At 37.7% G+C, this 21,569-nt stretch overlaps 1 protein-coding gene across 1 annotated transcript in view; it reads left to right on the plus strand.

The window, feature by feature from the left end:
• cdh5 (cadherin 5) overlaps window positions 1-21,569 on the plus strand; it is a 69,477-nt gene that overhangs the window by 18,157 nt on the left and 29,751 nt on the right. Inside the window, exon 2 of the mRNA XM_085477082.1 lies at window positions 14,408-15,219. The gene's annotated coding sequence lies outside the window, so the exon portion shown is untranslated. The remainder of the gene's footprint in view (window positions 1-14,407; window positions 15,220-21,569) is intronic.

Here is a 21,569-nt window from a genome sequence, read left to right on the forward strand (position 1 = left end):
TTGTGTTATAATCGACTGGTTTATACAAGCATGGATCTATGAGTTAAGCCAAAAAGGGGGAAAAAGGAGGCTAAAGTTAACAGGTGTCGCCCCACTTCTTCTTTGTCTTTATCCAGTGATAAAACAGAAAGTGCAAACTCCCAGCATTCTGCCACCTCCTGGCAGGTGGCTCTTTCCCGCAGTGCCTAGTGTTGAAGGGGACAGTTTAAAGTGACCAACACTCACAACTATAAGGAAAGCATAAATTATTAAACTAATTAATTACATTTCATAAAAATCCATAATAAACCAAAATAACTGCTGTACATTTTCTTTCTTTATTTTTACTGCAATGGAAGCAGAGTGAATGGGGGAAAACTATTGTCTGATCACCACATTATTAGGTTCTTGTTTCTCTCGTGTTTCCCTACTATTACCACTTTATTACTGAGCTGTAATAGAAAGTACTGCTGTAATACTTTACCTTGTTTGTCATTTAAAGTGAGAATGTGTTCCACAAGGTAGTGTGGGTGGTCCAGTAGTGTGAAGGTTAAACACAGTTCTTTCACTCTGCTCATCACAGCTGGTCAATGTGTTAAATTTAAAAAATTGGGTTTGCATTTATACTTACATGCTGATTAGTCTGCATTGCTCTCTCACCACTAGTGAAACTGAGCTGATCACATTGGACATGGTGTTAATAAATATTGAATAAAAAAGTACTTTTACTGGAATGCAAGAAAGAGAGAGAGAAAATGTCTGAACCTCATGAAAATTATAAAATATACATAGACAGGAATCATGCATTACATTAGCATTGTGAGAACGCTAGTTACAAATACCGTACGTTCGGTTAAACTCTACTTCACAGAAAAATTATCCGAATGCTAATCAGTATAGCTGTTTTAATTCAGTTCAGTTCAGTTCAATGAATTTTATTCATATAAAATTAAGGCACTTTATATTTTGGGTTAAAGACCCTACAATAACAGAAGGACAAATAATAGTTAGACTTGCCCCTTTGAGATAGCACTTGGTGACATTGGGAAGAAAAAACTCTCAACAGAAAGAAACCTGCTGCAGAACCAGGCTCAGGGAGGGGCTGTCTGCCATCACTGGTTAGGGGTGAGGGGAGAACAGTGTCCCCACATACACAGACAACATATGATTACCAAGTGGACCTATTGTTCACTCACCAGCCACTTTGTATATCTTCCTAGTATTGGGTTGGACCTAGTTGGAAATATTCCTCAGAGACTTTGGCCCATATCGACATGATAGCATCACACAGTTACTGCAGATTTATTGGCCTCACATCCATGATGCAAATCTCCCGGTCCACCATATCCGAAAGGTGCTATTTATGATTGAAATCTGGTGACTGTGAAGGTGAGTTGAATAGAGTAAATTTATTTTCATGCTCACAAAAACAGTTTTAGGTGATTGTGAAAAGGCATGTAACAATGGTGGAAACAGCATGGACATGGTCAACAACAATACTCAGGCAGGCTGTGGAGTACAACCAATGTTTGGTTTGTAGCGAGAAGCTGAAAGTGTGGCAAGAAATTATCCCCCACACCTTTACACCACCACAGCAGCCTAAATTAATGATACAAAGCAGGATGGCTCTATTCTCTCTTGTTGGTTACACCAAGTTTTGTTGCAGCAGAAATCAAAACTAATCAATTCAACATTTTTCCAATCTTCTACTGTATTATCTACTCTGGTAAACCGAAGTGAATTATACTCTTAGTATCCTGTTTTTGATTCAGTGTGTTGTGTGCTCTGAGATGTTCTTCCGCACATTTTAGTTCCCATTGCCCATTTTCCTCTGACCTGTGACGTGAACAAGGGCATGTTTATCCACAGAACTGCTGCTAACTGGATATTATCTCTTTTTAGGACCATTCGCTGTAAACCCTCGAGATGATTGTGTGGGAAAATTGGAGTAAATCAGTAGTTTCTGAAATACTCAGAGCAGCTTGTCTGGCACCGATAATCATGCCACATTCAAAGTCACTTAAATCACCTCCCTTCCCCATTCTGATGTTCACTTTGAGCTTCAGTAGGTTGTCTTGATCAGGGTTAAAGAAGCCAGGAACACTAAACATATAAAGGCTAATTTACATCAGGGCTCTGCTTGAAAAAACTGAAACAGATGTAACTCTGTCTGTGAAGCTGACGAAACCTAAAAAAGACAATTCAATTAAATTCTCTTCAACAGTAAAGACTACTTAATAGTTTAATGAAGGTCAATAATGAAGAAACCAACAAAAGCTAAAAATTTTAAACCTGCTCTTCCAATGTCTTTTTTTTTATCCTGTTTCTCTGTGGATATGCAATAATGTAAGTGTCAGTTTCTATATTTTGAAGGGGTATCTTTCCATGCTTGCATCTGTCTACCTACATGTGAGTTGGTACAAGTATGTCTATCTGGTTCTACCACTGTCCATGTTTGTGTATGCTCTATATGTGAGCCTATTCAGTCCTGCTGTTTTCAACAGTTTGATGTGAATGAGAAGTGACTGTGTTAAAAGCATTAACATTTTCAAACCCCGAATCACTAATCAGGATGTTGTTGGGGAGGAGAGGCATTCGGCAGAATGCTGCATTATTTAGCATCCACTAGTTAGTATCCTCAAAGAAGAAGCTCACTCAAACACATGCAAAAACACACACACACACACACACACACACACACACACACACACACACACACACACACACACACACACACGTAAATGTGTTTTTTCACACTTTTTGATGTATGAAATACTGAAATGGGAGCTAGGCAGAGCACATTAAACCACACAATCGCAAAATCTCTCAATAATGAGGAAGAAACACATACACAGATTTCTTTTCACAATGTGCAAATGCATACACACATTTTCTCTCACTCAGATCTCAGATATACATGCAGAGACATCCTCAGACATCTCATCATTGATTCAACCTCTGATAGGTTTCGGCCACAGAGTGGAGGGGGTGATGAAAGACAGCAGCAATAAGAGACAGACAGGTGGGAGAGAGAAGGAGAGATGGGGGAGTAAAACAAGAGGAGGCAGAAGGGAGGAAAGTCAAATTTGTAGGTCATTATCTCTGGATTTTAATGGGGATGTTGCATATAAATCCTTTGTGTGTGCGCATCTGTGTGTGGGTGTAAGAAAGTGAGTCCTGTATCCTTTAGCGCTTCTTTATTCTTTTCACCTCCCTTTCTCCCTTCTTCACCTCCATATTTTCTCCCTATAGTTCTACACTAGAGACTGTCTTTCAAAACACCAGAACAAAAGACAAGTAGTATTTTCTGGTGTCATGAGGAAACTGTACTACTAAATATATTATGAGATCAACTGGAAGAAAATATTTCTAAGCTTGGTCATTTTTCTGCTTTAAAATACCCCAAATAACATGGATTCTTTTATATTAATCTCTTTGGATAACATGAAAGTAACACCCTGGTTTGAGGCCAGTTGCTGTCATGTTTCCAGTTTTCCAATTTTGTTTTTTTAAGCAGCTGAAGCACAGCAGCACCTATTACCAGTGAATCATTTTGCATCAGTACTTTGTTAGGTCAAGGATGTTACGCTACTCTTTTACTCTCAGAAACATTTTTAACAAACAGCTTAACAAATAACTGGCTAAGTCACAGTCAAATACCAACAATGCTATTCATTTTGGAGATGTGATTCAGGCCACCCAGTGAAGGTAGCGTTGGGACTGTGGATTTTGAGGTATTATATGGTGCTTCTTTTTTATGCTTTGTTTGTTTGCTCTGTTTGTTTTATTGTTTCCCATTTTTATATTTATTGCTGTTTTTCTTTATATTCTTGGCAGTTGGATTGGTGGGGTGGAAGGTTCAAATGCCACTATAGGAACTTTATTTAAAATTAAATATATTCTGTGTCTATTTGGTGTAACGAACTTTAGTTTAACGAGTCTTAAAAAATCTACGATTAAACATGTTTCTTTGTGTAGCTTTAATTTCCTTTAATGTGTGTTCTGTTTTGCTGGATGCCTCCTTTATGTCATCGTGTTGTCAGTTCTCTGTCCCCCTGTTTTTTTATCCTTGATTGGTTTCAGGTGTTTCTGTTACCCATGATTACCTTCAGTGTGTCTTTGTGTAGATATTGCTTTTGTGAGATCACCTTTTTGTTTCCCTAGTTTGACCTGTTTGTCTCGGTGTTCTTGTTTAGAATTTTTCTTCGTCTTTTCTTTGTTTTTTGAGCGTTTTCCTTCAGCCTAAATAAAAGGCTACTTTTACTTTATCTTATCAGCCTCTGATTTTGGATTTGGATCTTTTCAACCAAACCCTGAAGGTCCAACATTAGCTTTCAACATTTGGCTTTCATTTACTCCTCAGAGAAATGATTGCCACAGATTTCCTGTAAATCTTTATCTGCTAAATTGTTGGCTTTGTATTCATAAATAACATAATTTGATTCAGTGTTAAGATAAAGCTGTTTACTTAAGCAGCTTTAATTTGCACTGTCAGACAGCTAATACAGCCACACATCTATGTCATTAGTGACTGATTAGAAAAAAATCAAATTCTTTCATTGTTTGGTTAGTTTTTTTCCCCTCCTGATGTATGCAGAATTAGATAAGATAATTAATAATGACAGTCATGGGCTTGAGCTTCATTTCAGCATCGGGAGGAGGGGTTGGGTGGGGTAACACCCTATACATTTTTGAGCTGCAGGCACAATTTCCTGAGTCCTGGGGAAAAATATTCTTGACTTTTTGTTTTTATTTGTTTTTATTATACCTACTGAGTTAACACACATATAGGCATAAATTTGCTCTGCTCTGCCTTTTTGTGTTTTGTCTGTTGCTCACTCCCCCAGATGTGACAGTCAGCATGTAATGATTGAACCCATCTGACAAGCTGGTTTGCAAACAGCAACAATTCTAAACTTATGGAAAGATGTCTGAATACCTGACTTTCGACCCTTTTTTCCGTGTGCCTCCTCCCTGATTATCAACTGCCAACACCAGATGAAATGCTGCAGCTGCTGACTAAGATCACAAAACTCCCTCTGTCACAGTTGTTTACCACAAAAGATTGGTTATGTGAGCTCATCATTTATGTTTTGTGAGTAAAAAGACCCTTCCTTTTCTTCACAGTTGATTCATAAATCTTGTCTTTTATGCACACCCCCAACCCCCACAGAAATGTTAAATCTACACCTATGATGTGAGTTGTGGATGCTTTACATTTGAGCTTTTGGGATTATGTATGATTTAGCCTATAGAGGTGACACTTTCTTTCTGTTCACATTTAAATGCAATGGGGCGATAATAACAGAAGCTATGTCAAAAACTGTGGGGATTAAAATAGGGATGGAGGAACATTAAATTACATGTAGCTAACATACAAATATAAATACTTAGCATGTTTGTTTTATATTGCTCTTTTGGCTCCTCATCTACCTTTTTTATTACCCCCCCATCCCATTATTTCTCTTCCTGAGTCACCCCGGGGCAGTATTTCACATTACTATGTACATCAGACACAGGAGCTCTGGATGAATACACCTCATTCCTCTTTGCAAACACACACATATATTTATTATTACACACATGCACAAAGGGCATGCAGTGATCAGTCATGCCTGAAAACAGATCCTTTTTCTCATCGGAACACATGCAGAAAACACAGAATGATACAGTGCAGGAATAAACATGCATTAGCGCACACAAAGATCATTGTGGTATCTTGGAATACACACACAAACACGGACAAATGGACACAGAAACAAAGAGCTCATCCAGAGCCAAGTAATGTTGACAGCGACCCTGCTATTTTTAAAGGGCACACTTCACAAGATATCATCTCCTCATCATTTGTCCTCAGGGATCTTGTCTATTTACACAACACAAAGACACACAGACACACACACAAATGATGTTAGACGCATGTATAGTAACACAAAAGATTTTCACACGCATGCACACAGGAGGGGTTAATGTCCTAACATATATCTCTCTTGATTGGTGTGTCGTAACAATTCAAGCTGGTTAAAACTGAAATGACTTTTTTTTTTAAACTGAGGTCATAGGAGAGGGAGGCCTTGTTTGCCCTGGTTTCATTTTAACAACATTTTCAGATTACAAAAGCTCTCTAGATTTTACTGTAAATTCAAAAATAACGTGAAAGATACAAATCAAGTCAGTCTCCAGGTTAAAGGCTGGACTTTTTTCTTTAAATTTTAAAGAAAATTCCTCTGTTTTTCCTTCTAAGTGCAAAGTGGAACAAATATTATACTGCATCTTTTAACAGGAAACTAGATACTAGTACACTTTGCAGAACAGGCTGGTTTCAATCCTTGTTTTAACTGCTGTTCTTAAATTTTATAGGTTAATGTGATGAGAAATCAAGAACAGGTGTCAAGCTTTAGAGTCACAGCTGACTGACAGCATGAGGGAGAGTTAGATACCTCAGCTTTTCAGATACAGACACAAACACTAAATCATACATCTGCAACTCAGTCTGACCTGTTTTAAAACTGTCTGTGGTGATGAAGCAAGATGCCCACAGTCTGCCTGAGGCAGCCAAGCAGAAAAGGGTAACTTGTCTGTTTGGCTCTAATTTGGGTTTTGATAGCTAGTAAATGATGTTATGGCCACAAATCTTTTTTTTTTCACTTGTAGCCATAACATATTTAAGATATATGGTGGATCGGCATACAAGAGCTCTTTTACTGGAAGCTCCATTATATCTTTGTTTTACAGACGATACACTTTATTTTGCATGTGTGTGGATTTTATATGTTCTCCCTGTGGATGGTTAGGTTTTTACTTCCTCTTACAGGCAGGTAGAACAATATAGATGAGCTTTTTAATCTGCTTTCGAAAATTTATTTTTCTAGCAAAAATAATTGTTAAAAATGTTACCAGTTTTATGATATCACCGGGATCTGTGTTGTGGGCAGCAGTCTAAGTGGACATGCACAGACCTTCTCCCCAGCCTCTGGTGAGACCAAGGTGCTCCCAAACCAGCCAAAAGATGTGATTTATCTGCAAAAAACGCAGAAATAAGCTCCTGAAACCATCTAACCCAATACTCTCCACCCATTGGCTGCTCCTAGAAATCCTGTTTATAATAATTATGTACAGAATTAGTGACAGAGTGCAGGTCTTGCAGAGTCCAACACCCAGTGGAAACATATCTTACTTATTGCTGGTAAGAACTAAGATGGTTTGTGAAAAAAGTTGTCTTTAAATGTGGCTTAGAAGATTTTTTTTATGTGCGTGTGTGTGTGTGTGTGTATGATCTATGTTGAGTGTTGTGTTCATAAATAGTTGGTTGAAAATAGACAAGGATCAAGATGGCTAAATGAAGCCAACACTGACTATAAATGGGAAGCAGCCGTTTACTTTGTAGTAGATGATCTAACTTTATATTACTGTAAATATGTGTGTGTGTGTGGGGGGGGGTTCCTCTGCATTAGTTACAGTTTATATTATTTAAAATATTTGGACCTAAGATTTGGGGGAAAAAGTAGAGATTTGAAAGAAACATCAGACATGGCATTTGATAATTCTGCCCAACTTGCTCTAGGAACGAGAGCCAAAATACAACATTTAGTGGAAATCAGGGCTGATGTGCATAATGTGGGTGACTAGAAACATGGAGGCTATGAGTCTCTAATACAAGCTTGCCAGGACGAAGGGTCATCTAATCGCATCCCAGTATGTTTGACCTAAATGTACAACAGCTGCTAAGAATGATCTAAAAGTAAAGATATGCAGCTTTTTCACATGAAATGAATCTGATGCAATAACACACCGAGGAGGTCTGTACAACCATTAAACCATTTCAGTCACTATGCTGAAATTTACTGACAGCCATTTACATAATGCTTTTCTAACAGCCTTTTTGTGGTGGTTAGGCGATTAACAAATGTGTTGCAGCATGACTAATGATCATGACTGAATTTACATGCTGAAATGTATTTAGTGATCAGCTTGTGCAGTAAGCATTGAAACATTGTTATTCGGCATGGTGTGAGGTGGGTGTATAGCACGGAGGATTTAACAGACTCTAGCATGTACAAAGTGTAATCTGCAACAAAATAAAGTAGTTGAAGGCTGATGATTTCAAGGTTAAACATTTCCAAATCAATTTACGCATTCAGTTCCTTAAAGTTACAAATCTAACCTTGGTGTCCTGACTTGAATAGAATTACTTTTATCTTTATTTTTTTCAGTAAGAAATCTTTTTCTAGCTTCATTTTAACTGGTGCAATGAAGATTTTTAATGTTCTTTTCAGAACTTGTTCCACTGAAAATATATTTTCAAAGTATTTGTTAGCAATATGGATGGGATTCAAATTATTTACTAAAGAGATAGGAAGGACTTCTCATCACTTAAGTAACTACTTCACAGTTCTTCAACTGTAGCTCCATGCTTTTGTCATCCTATGACATGCCTTTATACTCCACTTCACTTGTCAATATTCTGTATCTTCTTGGCAGGCTCTGTTCACAACCTGAAATCCTACATCTGATGATGCAAGTACTGGCCAAATGACAGCAAGAAAGACTCATTCCAGTCACAAGAGTTGTAATCATTCTCTTTATCAGATAAAAATGTGAAAATTTGATGAGGAGAGATAAGGAAACTGCAGTTTTTCCCAATGAATTCATCTTAAAATAAAAAATTATGTAAAAAATACATTTTAACAGTAACTGCAAAGCGTAAAGGTGTATATCATATTTTGAAGTAGAGTAAAACTTTGGCTAGAGGCATAATAAAAATTCACTCTGCCTGCCTTATTCTCTTGAAACCAATATCTGTTGAACACCTTGAAGGGATTTCTTCAAGTTTGATGGAAATTTACACTTGCATTCAATGATGAAGTGATTAGACGGTAATAGGTCAACAATCAAGGTCATCCTGTTCTTGCAAATGAGGTATCTCTGGGGTAGGGAATCTCAGTAATGCATCAAGAGAAGATTTTTTTTTTTAAATTGAAGTCGGTTGGGGTTTCTCATGTGGTGTCAGAGATTGGTTCCCGACGATATCGGACATACTTACAACCAGTAAGGAAACGTCTATCGCCCAACTACTTAGCAGTGGTTCCTGGAGCTTGCTGGCTGTCACTGGGTGAAACTGGTTGCAATGAAGGTGCTACAATGAAAACCTCGTATTGATCGCTTGGTTGCTAGCATGGTGGCCTATGTTTGTTTTGTTTTTTTCACGTTTGTCTGCAAATACTTCTAACTACTTCCTGAGCAGTATAGTAAAACTAGGACAAATTTCAACTCAAAGCAGAAATAGAGGTTAGCCTTCAAAGTAAGACTTTTGCCTCAGCCCACATGTTTCACAAGCATATTTAATTGAAAGTCAAATGCTCACCATTATGGTCCAGTTTGTGTATTATTTTTCTCATATTTCACACTTGTCTATAAACAGTTTCACTGGTGTTTATAGACAAGCCAGTTGGTTCCACTTAAAATTTGTATGCAACAATTTGCTTGTGACCAAAGCAGAAAAAGGACGTTTTTGCAGACTAGTTACAGAATACACATTTTTCCCTAGCGACAGATGGTTGCCAAGGGGTCACCGACTGGTCTCTAGGTTTCTGTGACTGGTGCTTTATTCACTTGATCTTATATTCTCACCATGATTACATGTTGACTTCATGTGGTAAGTGGTCATATATATGGAAAACCTCAATAGACATTAGTAATCAAATGTCAAGTGACCTCACAAACACGTTTTTCCTTCCTCAAGAAATTTCATGCAAATGTATAATGATAATGATGTGATGATAGTTTATGTCCACATGATAAAAGGTCCACTTCTCTGGAAAAAATCGAATTCAATGCCGTTACTGTTCTCACACTATACTTAAATTTGATTTTATACTGATTTGATGCCCACCTATTAAATTGCTTTAAACTCTTCTAGACAGTCTTCCAGAATGACATGAAGTTAAACTGACTGTTGGAGGCATAAATGCGTAAGGTGATCATTTTAGTTTTATGTGATAATTAGGTAATATTCTGATATACTGGATGGGCAGATGGGCAGATTACAATGCTCTAGTCTGTTGCTTTTCTAACTATGTGCTGCCTGGTGCTTATAGATAACAATGCAGGGAATGGAATTTGTTGTGATTCATTGTAGTATGGTTTTTTCGTATAATGAAGGGTTGAGGAGGATAAAATATGATGCTTGTCTCAAGAGTAGATGAAAACTGTCCAAAACAACAACAAAGAAAATATAAATGGGAACTATAATTTAAAAGAAGATGCACTCTTTTAGAGAATGAGCCAAAGATTTGAGGCACAGAAAGCTTAACAAATACAGACATTTATCTTCTAAACTGCTCATTAACAAAATGACTTAATTTTTATGTCTCTTTTCAGTGTTTAAATGGATTTCATCATTCTTGCCCGCTTGACATAGCTTGTCATGACAATAGATTTCTATGTCGAGTGTAGTTGGTTGGTTTTTTTTGAGTACCCAAGAGCAGGGCGCAGGAGGAAGATGTACAAAAATAAACATTTATTGCTAATAAGTCAAAGAAATGCATAGTCCAAAATCTTCTATTCCAAGAAAACAGAAAAGGCAAAGTCCAGGGAATTAAGAAATCCAAAAATCACTAGGATCACAAGTTCAGGAACAAACTGCTGCAGATACCCAGCTAAATGGATGATGCAATACTGAACAACTGAACAAAGGAATTATAGAAGTATTTATAGACACACACTAATGGGGGGCTTTAACATAGGAGTGTAAATTAAATGCAAATGAAACTAATAAAGAGCTGCTGAAAGCAATAAAGGGAAGACAGTCAGCAAGTAAAACTAAAACAGGATGCTACAAAAAACCCACCGCAATCTCAACGAAAACACAAAGAACTAACAGAGACACACTAACTAGACTCCAAAAGTATTAATAATAAAGCTAGAAATTAATCAAGATTAAGATCAAACAGAACAACCAACAGAGACCCAAACTCAAGGCTTCTGTATGTTGAGGTTGGACCAAACCAAGCAGAACCAAACCAACAAACCAGCAGATAAGAACTAATGCTGGATTTGCAGTAGTATTGATGGAAAGATCTGTTTTCTTAAAGTGCTAAATGTAGTGCTATTCCTGACTGACTCCTTCACTATAATAATGACAGCAGAGTTGCATGCTTTGCTTACAATAAAAAACGAGTGAGACAGCAGAGTATTTAAGGAGAGGTGTGACCGCTGATACTGGCAAAATGCTAAATACCAAATGCTAGTGTAGGTAAAAGATAAAAATAAAATCAAGAGACTGGTTTATCTGAGCAGATCTTAGCAGTGCATATGTCGGCGTAACCACTTTCACTTATTGTGGTAGTAACATAATCATGTAGCATGTGTCTCATAAATGGTCTGCATATGTTACATGGTTGGTGTAGCCGCAGAGTCATGAAGCAGCAGAATTCCTTGTGCAAAAATTACACGGATGTAAATCAAGCCCAGTTGTGAGCAGTTTTTCTCCTAAAGAAAAATAAGTCTTCTGCTTATAAATTAACAAACATGTCAAAATTTCCAAGTCCCTGTTGGCAGTTTTGAAAAACAAAAATTATTTAAAGGGAAAAAACATATGGTTCCTTACAGTACGAGCGTGGCTTTCAAACTTTTAATTTATTATTGAAAACTAAGTCAAAATAAAACTGGTGGATCTTCATTTAAAATAAATGCCTTGTTGAAGCCTGTGGGAGTCAGCTGGACAAACTAAAAAGCCAATAATTTACTCTGAAATTATAACAACTTACTTTTACTTTTAAAAGCTGAATTTGCTTAAAGGTCAGCTGCAACTGAACCCTTAAAAGAATGATATTTTGTGAACCTTGCTTTTAATCGTTATGAGCAGTGGGAACATACTGGAACAGATAAGTAGGAAAAGTCCTGTGTCGTGTGGACCCACCTTTGAGGTAGTGTTTTCAACAGGGATCTATATTTATAGGAAAAACATTATATGTGTTAATGATGAAAGTGGACCCTCTAGGCACATAGACACTATTTAAGAAACATCTGTCATGTTAGACATATTCCTCTCTTGCTCATCCTTCTCTTTCTTCCCTCTCAGTGCTCCTTGATGTTCAGCCCCCAATGGTCTTCTTCCAGTCAAACCACTAGTGGGGGAATATCGCCCGTTTCCTTACATGTCATGAGTGGAACGAGGATGCAATTTTTAGTGCCAAAGTGTTATTTAGGAAAGTAGGCCAAGAGCATGAGGATTTTTGAAAAGACAGAATGACAGAGATACACTGAGGGGTAGAGGGAAAGAGATGTGTAAACAAGAGAGTTTCCATCATATTTGTGACATTTTGTTTGTTTGTTCTTGAGACAACCCTCAGTCTTGTACATGTCACCTTGTTTACTGAAAGAAAACAGACAGCCAACATGAGGAAAAAATCTTCCTCTTATTTCTGCGCTTGTTGCCTTTATTCGCATACATCACTGCCTCTGCTCTGTAAAACTGAGCCCAATTAATGGGTGATTTAAAGAGTGTCTTTTTAGATTTAACAGTGGTTATGATGTGAGCATGCAAATGTCATTAAATGTTGCACACAATGTAAAGGATGCAATCTTAATTTTCATTAAATCTAACGATGGACTAACAAATAAAAAACGACACATTTTCAAACACCATCGTTCAAGCTTTCTTTGTTCCCCCTGATGTGCAGCTGCCATTCAAGTCACTAGTTTCTTATTTCTTATCTTTTTAAAATGACAGTCTTTCTATCTCTCTCTCTCCCACACACACACACACACACACCTACACACACACACACACACACACACACGCACAGTCATTTTCCGACAGAGAAGGAGTGAAGCGGGTGAAAGATTTTCCCTGAAGGTAGATGTTACTTGGTCAGAAACAAGAAAACACTTAGGAAGGGTGGTTCACCAGGGTGGAACAAGAATACTGAACAGAGCAGACAAGACTCTCGAATGCAAAGGCAGCATGACGTTTTTATAATAGTGCAAGACCCCTTCATCCTCCATTTCGATAATGGAGTGGAAAAAACTGCACACACAAGGTATTCACACTGCAAATTAAATGGCCAGAAATTTGTGCTTCCATCATTTTGATTGGTCAGATTTTAGCCATCTCACACCTCTGCACTTCTTTTCTCCTCGAGCTTTTTGCACTGTTGCTGTGCTTCATGCAGTGCTGAAGTCAGTTTTAGCAATACAGAGAAACTAGCAGATTTTTCATTGTGTTTGCATAGTGAAAAAAACTTAAATTAGGGCTGTGGGTGGGGCTGCTTTGTGAGGTGCGGCCTCATACATGACATTTGTCTGTTTTATAAAGTCTGTAATCCTCTTGTATAGAACATACACAGCACAGGCTTCACAGAAAATCCTTCATTAATTAAAGAAGTTCCTGATTAGAAGAAGCTTGCATTGTTTTTGTGAAGGCCGTCTGTTTCTTATTTGAAAAGCAATGACAAACAGTCCTTTTGTCTTAAAGTTTGGACTGTGTCTAGAGAGAAAAAAATAACAGTATTGCCCTCACTAATCAGATCAGAGAACTGAGAGCAAGAGAGAGACTGTACATACACAAGTACTACATAAAGTAGATTTAAAGTAAATGTTGATGTATGATGTCTGGAAAAGCTGCTCCCAGATGAAATGACAATATTTTATGTAGAACTGAGCTGAAACTGCAAAATAAAATATAAAAGAAACAAGAGACAGAGCAAACGGGGAGAATGAGAAAAAGATGACAGAGAGAGGGAGGGAGGGTGAGATGGGAGTGAAAAAGAAAGGCTGGACTGCTATTGCCACAGGAGAGGTTTCAATTTAAAAACACACAGCCGGCTTTCCTGTCCAATTCGCCAAATTACTGACGAACAACTCACCCCCGAAGAGACGGGGGGAGTAAGATAAGGAGTGTGTGAGTGTGCGTGCGTGCGTGTGGCAAGGCGTCCCTCTCATCTCATTTTCCAGCTTAGACGACATCTCTCTGTCAGATACACTCACACACACATACACACACACACACACACACACACACACACACACAAAGTCAGCCCTCTGAAATATTTACTAGCCTCATGTGGGGAAATCTCTAAGGATTATCCCCAATAACCTGTTTAACTTAATCCTTATCTCACACACATGAATAATAAATCTCTCCCCCACTCCCCGTCGCTCTCCCGCTCTCTGAGAAGGACCGAGAAGTAACGCCTCTCTCACCTTACTCTCCATCACCCTCCCTCCCTTCTCCTATCTCACACACTCACTCCATCTGCTTCATGAACATGAGCCGGCTGCTTTCTCTGCCTCTCCTAGTGTTTTTGAGCTGTTTTGACATATGCACTCCCTCTCTGCTTCTCTTGCTCTCTCCCTTTTTTTCTGTCTTTTCACCAATCCACCAATACCTCCCCATACCTCCATCTCTTTCTGTTTTCCCCTCCAGGACAGGAAAAGGAGCAGTAGCTGGGAGCACCAGCGGACAACACTGACCAGAATAACAGGAAGAGGAAGTGGGCAGTGACCTGTGTGAGAGAGGACTGCGGTCAGACAGCTGTGGTTCACCATTTTTGGGTCTTGGATGAGAAAACCACATCAGAGGGGAGAGAGGAAAAGAGAACAAGAGAGACTCGAAACCTGTTGGATTCACACCTGCGGAAAAACCTCGACAACCTGAGAAGAGAAAGAGGGTGACAAAGACATTTTGGGGTAAAAACTCCACTGTTGGAGTAGCTGGAGCTTTTACTTTTTTGATAAAAATCTTACTAACTAAGAGACAACTGTAATACCCACTTGAGTAAAAACTGATAATTATCTGATGAGTGGGGTTTTTTTTATATTTGATTCTCAGTTTTTCTTTGGAAATCCATCTCTGGGATACAACTTAAGAGGCATCAACCCATTTTTCATCATCACAGACTTTCTTATCTCTCTGGCAGTCCAGGAAGGGATTTGTACAGAAGCCTAGTAAAAATCTAACAAAGAGAGAAATCCCTGCTTGTACACCTGCTGCTCTCATTCTACATCAGGGGGAAAAAAAAGGAGTACGAGAGAGGAAAAGAAGTAGTCGTATCAGTAGGTGGTTTTTGCCTCTGTTGAGCTCATGACCACCCACCAACCACTGATTTCTACCTGCGAAATTAATAAAGCATAACTCAAGTCTGAGCAAGTGAACACGTTGAAGGATTTGGGCTTCATTTTATACCTCGACAAAGATCTGAACAGCAGTTCTGCCTGGCTTCGACTTCAGTTTGACTGGTAAGTTCTCTTTTTATGTCTTGGAAAGAAAAATACTGTGCATGTGTGTTATATACGTGTGTGTCTGTACCTGAATAATGAGAATGTGAGTTGGTGAAGGGTGTGCGCTTTCATGTTCAGCAAATGGAAAGTGTGAAGCAGTTCTTTCTGATTGAAAAGCAGTGCACTGCAGCGTACCCAGAAAAATGTAGCCCAGATCCCTTTAAAACGCTACAGGCTACTTTCCCATTCACTCCAGGGTGAAATGCTCATGAATACTTGTAAAACTGCCTCCAAGAAGGTACAGAAATAACTGAAAATGATGGTTATAACCCCTTTTAAGGACATGCTGTCAGCCCCCGTCACTGTTCACATATGCTGTGCCAATGATCTCGGACAGCTCTGTGTAGATTTGAATGCTGTAATTGAGTGCTGTTCTCCCCCCCAGAGGCTGGACTGTCATTCCTGGAGACAAGAGGTTATAACCATTAAACCATTAAAACAATACAGGATGATCCGGAGACACAGCAGGAAAAATTTAGAACCAATCTCAGTTCACCGGGTGGTCTTCAGTTATTCAATTTTGAGGAGTTAAACAATGAAAAAAAAACTTAACTGTCAAGCTGATGTCAAGTTCATTTGCGATTAAATATTGATGAAACAAAGTATGACGCACATCTAATATTAAAAGGTAGCGTAGCTCTTGTCAGTTGAGTGGTGTCAATTTGTGAGCTGAAGACTTCCTTGCGTTATAGTGAGTTTAGGCTCCCTCTTATCAACCTTTCAAGCCAAACTGTACATGAAAGGATAGAGAAAATAACACCTTACAGTAAAATTTTAATTTCTATTAGGTTATTCAGAGTGTGCTGTAGTTGCCTGTGGCTATCACTACACAGACAAAGTGTTTCTGTGTACCTGCATATATGCCCTGTATATATGGGAACAGTTGTTTTGTAGTACTCTGGATCTATGGCTCAAAGTGATAGAAGTGATTTGATTTGTTTGTTACATTGAAAGCCGTTGATGCAACTAAACCCAGTGGTCTAATTCCTGGAGAGAGAAATCCTTTGGGTGCCATCTGGGAGACTTCACCCTCCCACACACACACACACACACACACACACACACACACACACACACACACACACACACACACACACACACACACACACAAACACACAAGATTCATGATTAGAGCCGTTCATTCATTCAGATATGTCAGTGTGGTTGACAAGCTGTCCAGCTGTGGCGATGTTAGCTCAGCTGAAGTTACTGATTACTACTGAAAGACCCAGTTAAGGTTTTACTTAAAGGGACTGACCTGTATTCTTTGTTTTACACAGTAGACCTTATTCCATTGTGTATCTCCACAATGTCATTTGTTACTTCAGATTTTTTTAAAATGTTTTTGTTTCTTTTTTTTGTGATCGCTTGAGAAACTGATTAATAGGAAAATGCCATCAATAAAATTAAGAATAAAAGTGAGGAATAATCCAACTGGTCTCCAGCTCCCACACTACTATGCCCACTGTGGGGAATTAAAAGCTTTCCAGTGCAGCAAACTGATCTGATCTGGCAAATCAGCATTCATGTATTTATTGTTTTTACATTCAGTCAGCACCACTTAGAGTTATGGAGTATTTACTGGAGATGAAGCTCGATTTTTGAGAAATAATTAGATTATAAATATTGCTCATAGTATTTTTGGTCATTTAAATTATGTTTAATATGAAAGGAAACTCATAAGTCCAGTATTTAGACTCATTTATTTTGTTTATCTGCTATGTAGCGCTGTAGTTGCAAAATTTGCCTTCAGCAGAGGGGCTGACAGCTGAGTCCAAACCAATGAGGATAAGACTTGAGGCTTTAAATTACTTTCAAATGACTGTTTGTTATCACCATCGCTTATAAGCTGGCCAACATCAGTCATAACCAATTCACTGTATGGAAATGGGATTTGTCTGATGTGACCCAGTGACTGTGTCAGCGAGGACGCTGTGTGTGCATGTGTGTGTGTGTGTGAATGACTCCTGGTGTGACTTTCTGGCAGACAGATTGTTAGAAGCTGCTCTGTGATTAAACCTGTTTTAATCTCTACAACACACACTACACTATTCAATAGGCGAAGATCACAGATCTGAGACTGTGAAATCACTCTGCATTCCTACTGCCCACAAATAAACAACCTCCTGATTTTAAGGTGACAAAAACGGCTAAAAAAGCTAAATAGTGCCAAACACTGATATTTGTGTAACACAACCTAAAGACTGATGGTGATGTGTTCATTAAAAAGAAACTAGTGTCCCTTTGCATGTATAATTTGTTATTTAATGTACAAAATATGATTAAAATATCCAAACTTGGGGAAGACAGAACAGATAAAGACATGAATTTAAATGTGATCAATAATAGCACTAAAGTGAGATAGAATTCATTAAAATGGTTCCAGCTCTGCTTTGCTTTTCGCCAGCTCTCAGCTATGAGAATTTGTTCAAAAGAATCAACAACTTGGTCGTGATCTGGAGTCCAAGCAAATCTCATACTAAACCTGCTCCATTTTACGACAACCTCCATGTTAAATAAACCAGCTGATAACTTTAATAGATTATCATGTAAATGCCACTTACATGATCCCGCTTTTGCACACAAACGTTTAGTTTTATTTTAATTAAAGGTACAGATGATGATTATCCACAGCAAAGATATGATGTCTATGTGGTGATTTGTTGTTGAGATCTTTTGCTTCAACACAAGCATTGGACAGATGTTACTGAATATTGATTTTATATGCTCAAGTTATGCATATTGAAATCATAAATTAGTTACAATTTCATCTATAGACATATTATTATTATATTATGGCAAAAAGAATCTGAAAGGAATCATCATCATCAAGGATCTTACTTTGTCAATTTAATACTGGAGGAACAGATGCCACTTCTCAAGACCAGATTGGTTTTAACAACTAAAAAAAGTGATGTGATTTTAGAGCGTTGGAACTAGTTAAACTTGAATGGACACATTTTTATTTTAGTCATTTTAAATGTTTTAGTTATTTAGTTATGAGTTATTAGGTTAAGATTTGTCTTCAGATTTCCTGCCCATTAGAGGTGGTGTTTTGAGTCGCGGAGACATCCTACCACTGTGGCACCCTTAATTAAAACTTTTGGTTTAGGATAAGTCAAAAACAAAGTTAGGAAAAAGTAGAAGTAAACTTGGTAAGTGTAATTAACTTCTTGCAAATCCAAATCTGCCTGAATTTCTTTGTGAGAAAAAGTCATTGACTCAAATCCACCAAGTGTCAAGATATGCTGAATGACAGACTGAAGGAAAGACAGATTTCTTGTCCCACCATAGTGAGAAAGGATTAAATCAAATTATATTTCCATCTTCAAAAACACAGACGCGACAACAGGACTTCAACGTGAACTTCAAATACCCTTCAGCGACCGCTAGGATTATGAAGTCTTGTTGACTCGCTTCTGTGCTTTAGCCTTTGGTAGACTGAAGAACTAGGTCAGATCTGTCTGCCAGTCACAAAACATCCCGGAGAATGACAACTGTGTCTCTGAGTCTGTCTGTTTCTGCTCCTCTGTCACACTCACACACACTCACTTGCCTGCGGACAATGTACAGATGTAATTACAGATATTCCTGAATGTTATTTATTCTTCATAGCTCCGAAAGATGCCTTTGATAAATGATGCCATAAATAACTTTGTATAATCCTCAAGTGAGATTTGTGTGTCTGACACTTGCAGTTTACAAAGTGATTATTATATAAGCTTATATATATACTGTCATGTATTTAAAAAAACAAACAAACATACACTTAAACTGAAAACTCCTGTAACTTTTCATACATCAATCTGCATGTCTGTTTTTACATTTTTAATTCAAAGAATTAAAAAAACTTGAGTTAAACTATAAAAAAGGGGTGAACTTGGGTAAACTGGGTGCACTGGTGTGTTTATTTATCTGGGTTCTTATAAGGTGCTAGATCTATGGAAGCCCGTTTCCGCCACTAAAAAAAAAAAAAAAGGATCCATAACTCAAAATTTCGAGTTATTTTCTCGAAATTTCGAGTTATTATCTCGAAATTTCGACATATTAACTCAAAATTTTGAGAAAAGCAACTCGAAATTTCGAGTTAGCGCTGCCAATCAGTAATCTACGTGAATGACGTCATTTCCATGTTACCCGGAAGCTGAAGCCCTCAGCTACAAATGCTACAGCTAAGCTACCGGTATTACATCCAGTCGTGAATGCACAGATTGCTGAGTGTTTTCAGCCTGGCTTCACAAATGATGAAATCCCTGTGTTATTAGCTGAATCACATGGTGTTACTATCAGCAAACATACTTTAATTTGTTGGGATCCGTTTTTGAGTGCGCGGTCCTGCGCCATATGCTTCCGGGTAACAAGAAAGCGACCTCATTCACGTATATTTTTGATTGGCAGAGCTAACTCGAAATTTTGAGAAAAGTAACTCGAAAATTCGAGTTATATTTCTCGAAATTTCGAGATAATAACTCGAAATTTCGAGAAAATAACTCGAAATTTCGAGTTATGGATACTAGCTTTTTTTTTTTTTTTAGTGGCGGAAACAGGCTTCCATATAGATCTGCTTTTAAGGTGAGACAGAGAGAGTATGGGGGTGGAGAAAAGGAAAGGGGGAGAAAAAAGGTGAGAAAAGGAAAAGGGAGAAGGAATGATAGACAGGGACAGAAATAGACTGTATGAAAACAACATGCATCTTTCACCTTGAGAGATACAACAAGCCACAAGTGGAGACTTTTAAGAGGAAAAATGTATTGAAAGCACTGTCAGAGAAAAGAAAAGAAAGAAGACGTGGAGGGAAGAGAGGCAGCGAGGTGTCAACGGGCAGAAAGAGATGGGGAAACTAAAAAAGGAATGACACAAAATACAAAATGTTAGTCAAACACAGTGAGACACTGAGTCTGAAACTGAGACAAATGTACAGTCAGCAGCAGGAATGAATCCCAGGAAGGGTGTGTCCACTTACTAATGATGACCCCACATTAGTAGACCCGACAGCATTTCCCAGAAGGCATTGTGTTTACACTTCCTGTTTGCTGATAAAGAGAAGGAGGAATTGCTGTTTCAAAAAAAAAAAAGCCCCTTTGGGGAAAACGCCCCCAACAGATTTTTTCTCTGTCAGAAATAACTGTGAATGTACGTGTGACATTTCTGTGTAAAAGTTAGTTGTGATGGTGAGATATTTGACTTTTATCTTTCTTTTTTCAGTATGCAATCACAGCTAAAGTTCAGCTTTGTCAAACAATTATTGTTATTCATCTGAAGCTACTTTTAGTTGCCACAGTGTGAAGCTCCACATATTTGATCTGGGAGATTTTTATACAGAATGCCTTTCCTGACACAATCCAGGGGACTTGTGTTTCCTTCCATGACTGAATTGGGGATCATTCGGTTGTTAAGCAAATGTGTAAATTATTACACTGTGGAGACACTTAAATAAATAAATAAATAAATAAATAAATAAAATAAAGGGCAGCATTCTAACTGCTGGTCAACATTCTAAGGTGGAAATGTTATAAAGGTAATAATGATTAATGGTTATTAGTAATTAATTATTAAACTCCTTTATATTTGTGGTATATTAGTTTATATTGGCTAAACATACAACTCACAAAATGAACAAGTAGGTGTGAATCACAGGAATCAAAATAATGCCAATCTCTGATTCGGTCTTTTACTTTTAAGTACTCACTAAATTATGAACTAAGGTGGGGATTTACCCTTCACAATTCCATTAATGTTTGAGTTGTCAGTTTAAAAAGTCCCCTGCTGCTGCTGAGACTAAGGTGAAGCAATTCTTTAATTTTTTTTAGTGCTTATTTCAACTCTATTGCTCAGGAATAACATAAATGAAGTCAACAATTGTTTAAGTAAAAATTCTAATAGTTAAGTAGCTCATTTTGCCATCAAAATACACTGAATGAGTCGCAGTCCTCTTAAGCAGCTATGGGACAAATCACAGGTTTGGTCACCTAAGAGGTTTTCCTGCATATGTTTTATATGTTAAATTGCTTCATTTATGGTGTTTGTGAAATTTAGGGAGGTTTAATGAGTTTGATTAACTCTCAAATAATTTTGTTTTGAGTTATTTTATTTTGTTTTAATGTAATTGTATTTATTTTAGCTTTAGTCTTGGCTAACATTCTTCTTCAAATTTAGGGTAAGGCAAGTTTAGTGAGTACAGTTCTTTGTTTTAAAGGCAACAGAAAGTGTGATTGCTTTCTTTGTTCAGATTATGTCAAGAAGAAGCATAGAAGCTGACAAACTAAACAAAGGTGATACAGTGATTAGAAATGTACTGTTAATATATG

This window comes from Copadichromis virginalis, linkage group LG13, assembly GCF_057382275.1.
Source record: "Copadichromis virginalis isolate Kocher_CV1m ecotype Utaka linkage group LG13, C_Virginalis_male_GT1.1, whole genome shotgun sequence".
Lineage (NCBI taxonomy): Eukaryota > Metazoa > Chordata > Actinopteri > Cichliformes > Cichlidae > Copadichromis > Copadichromis virginalis.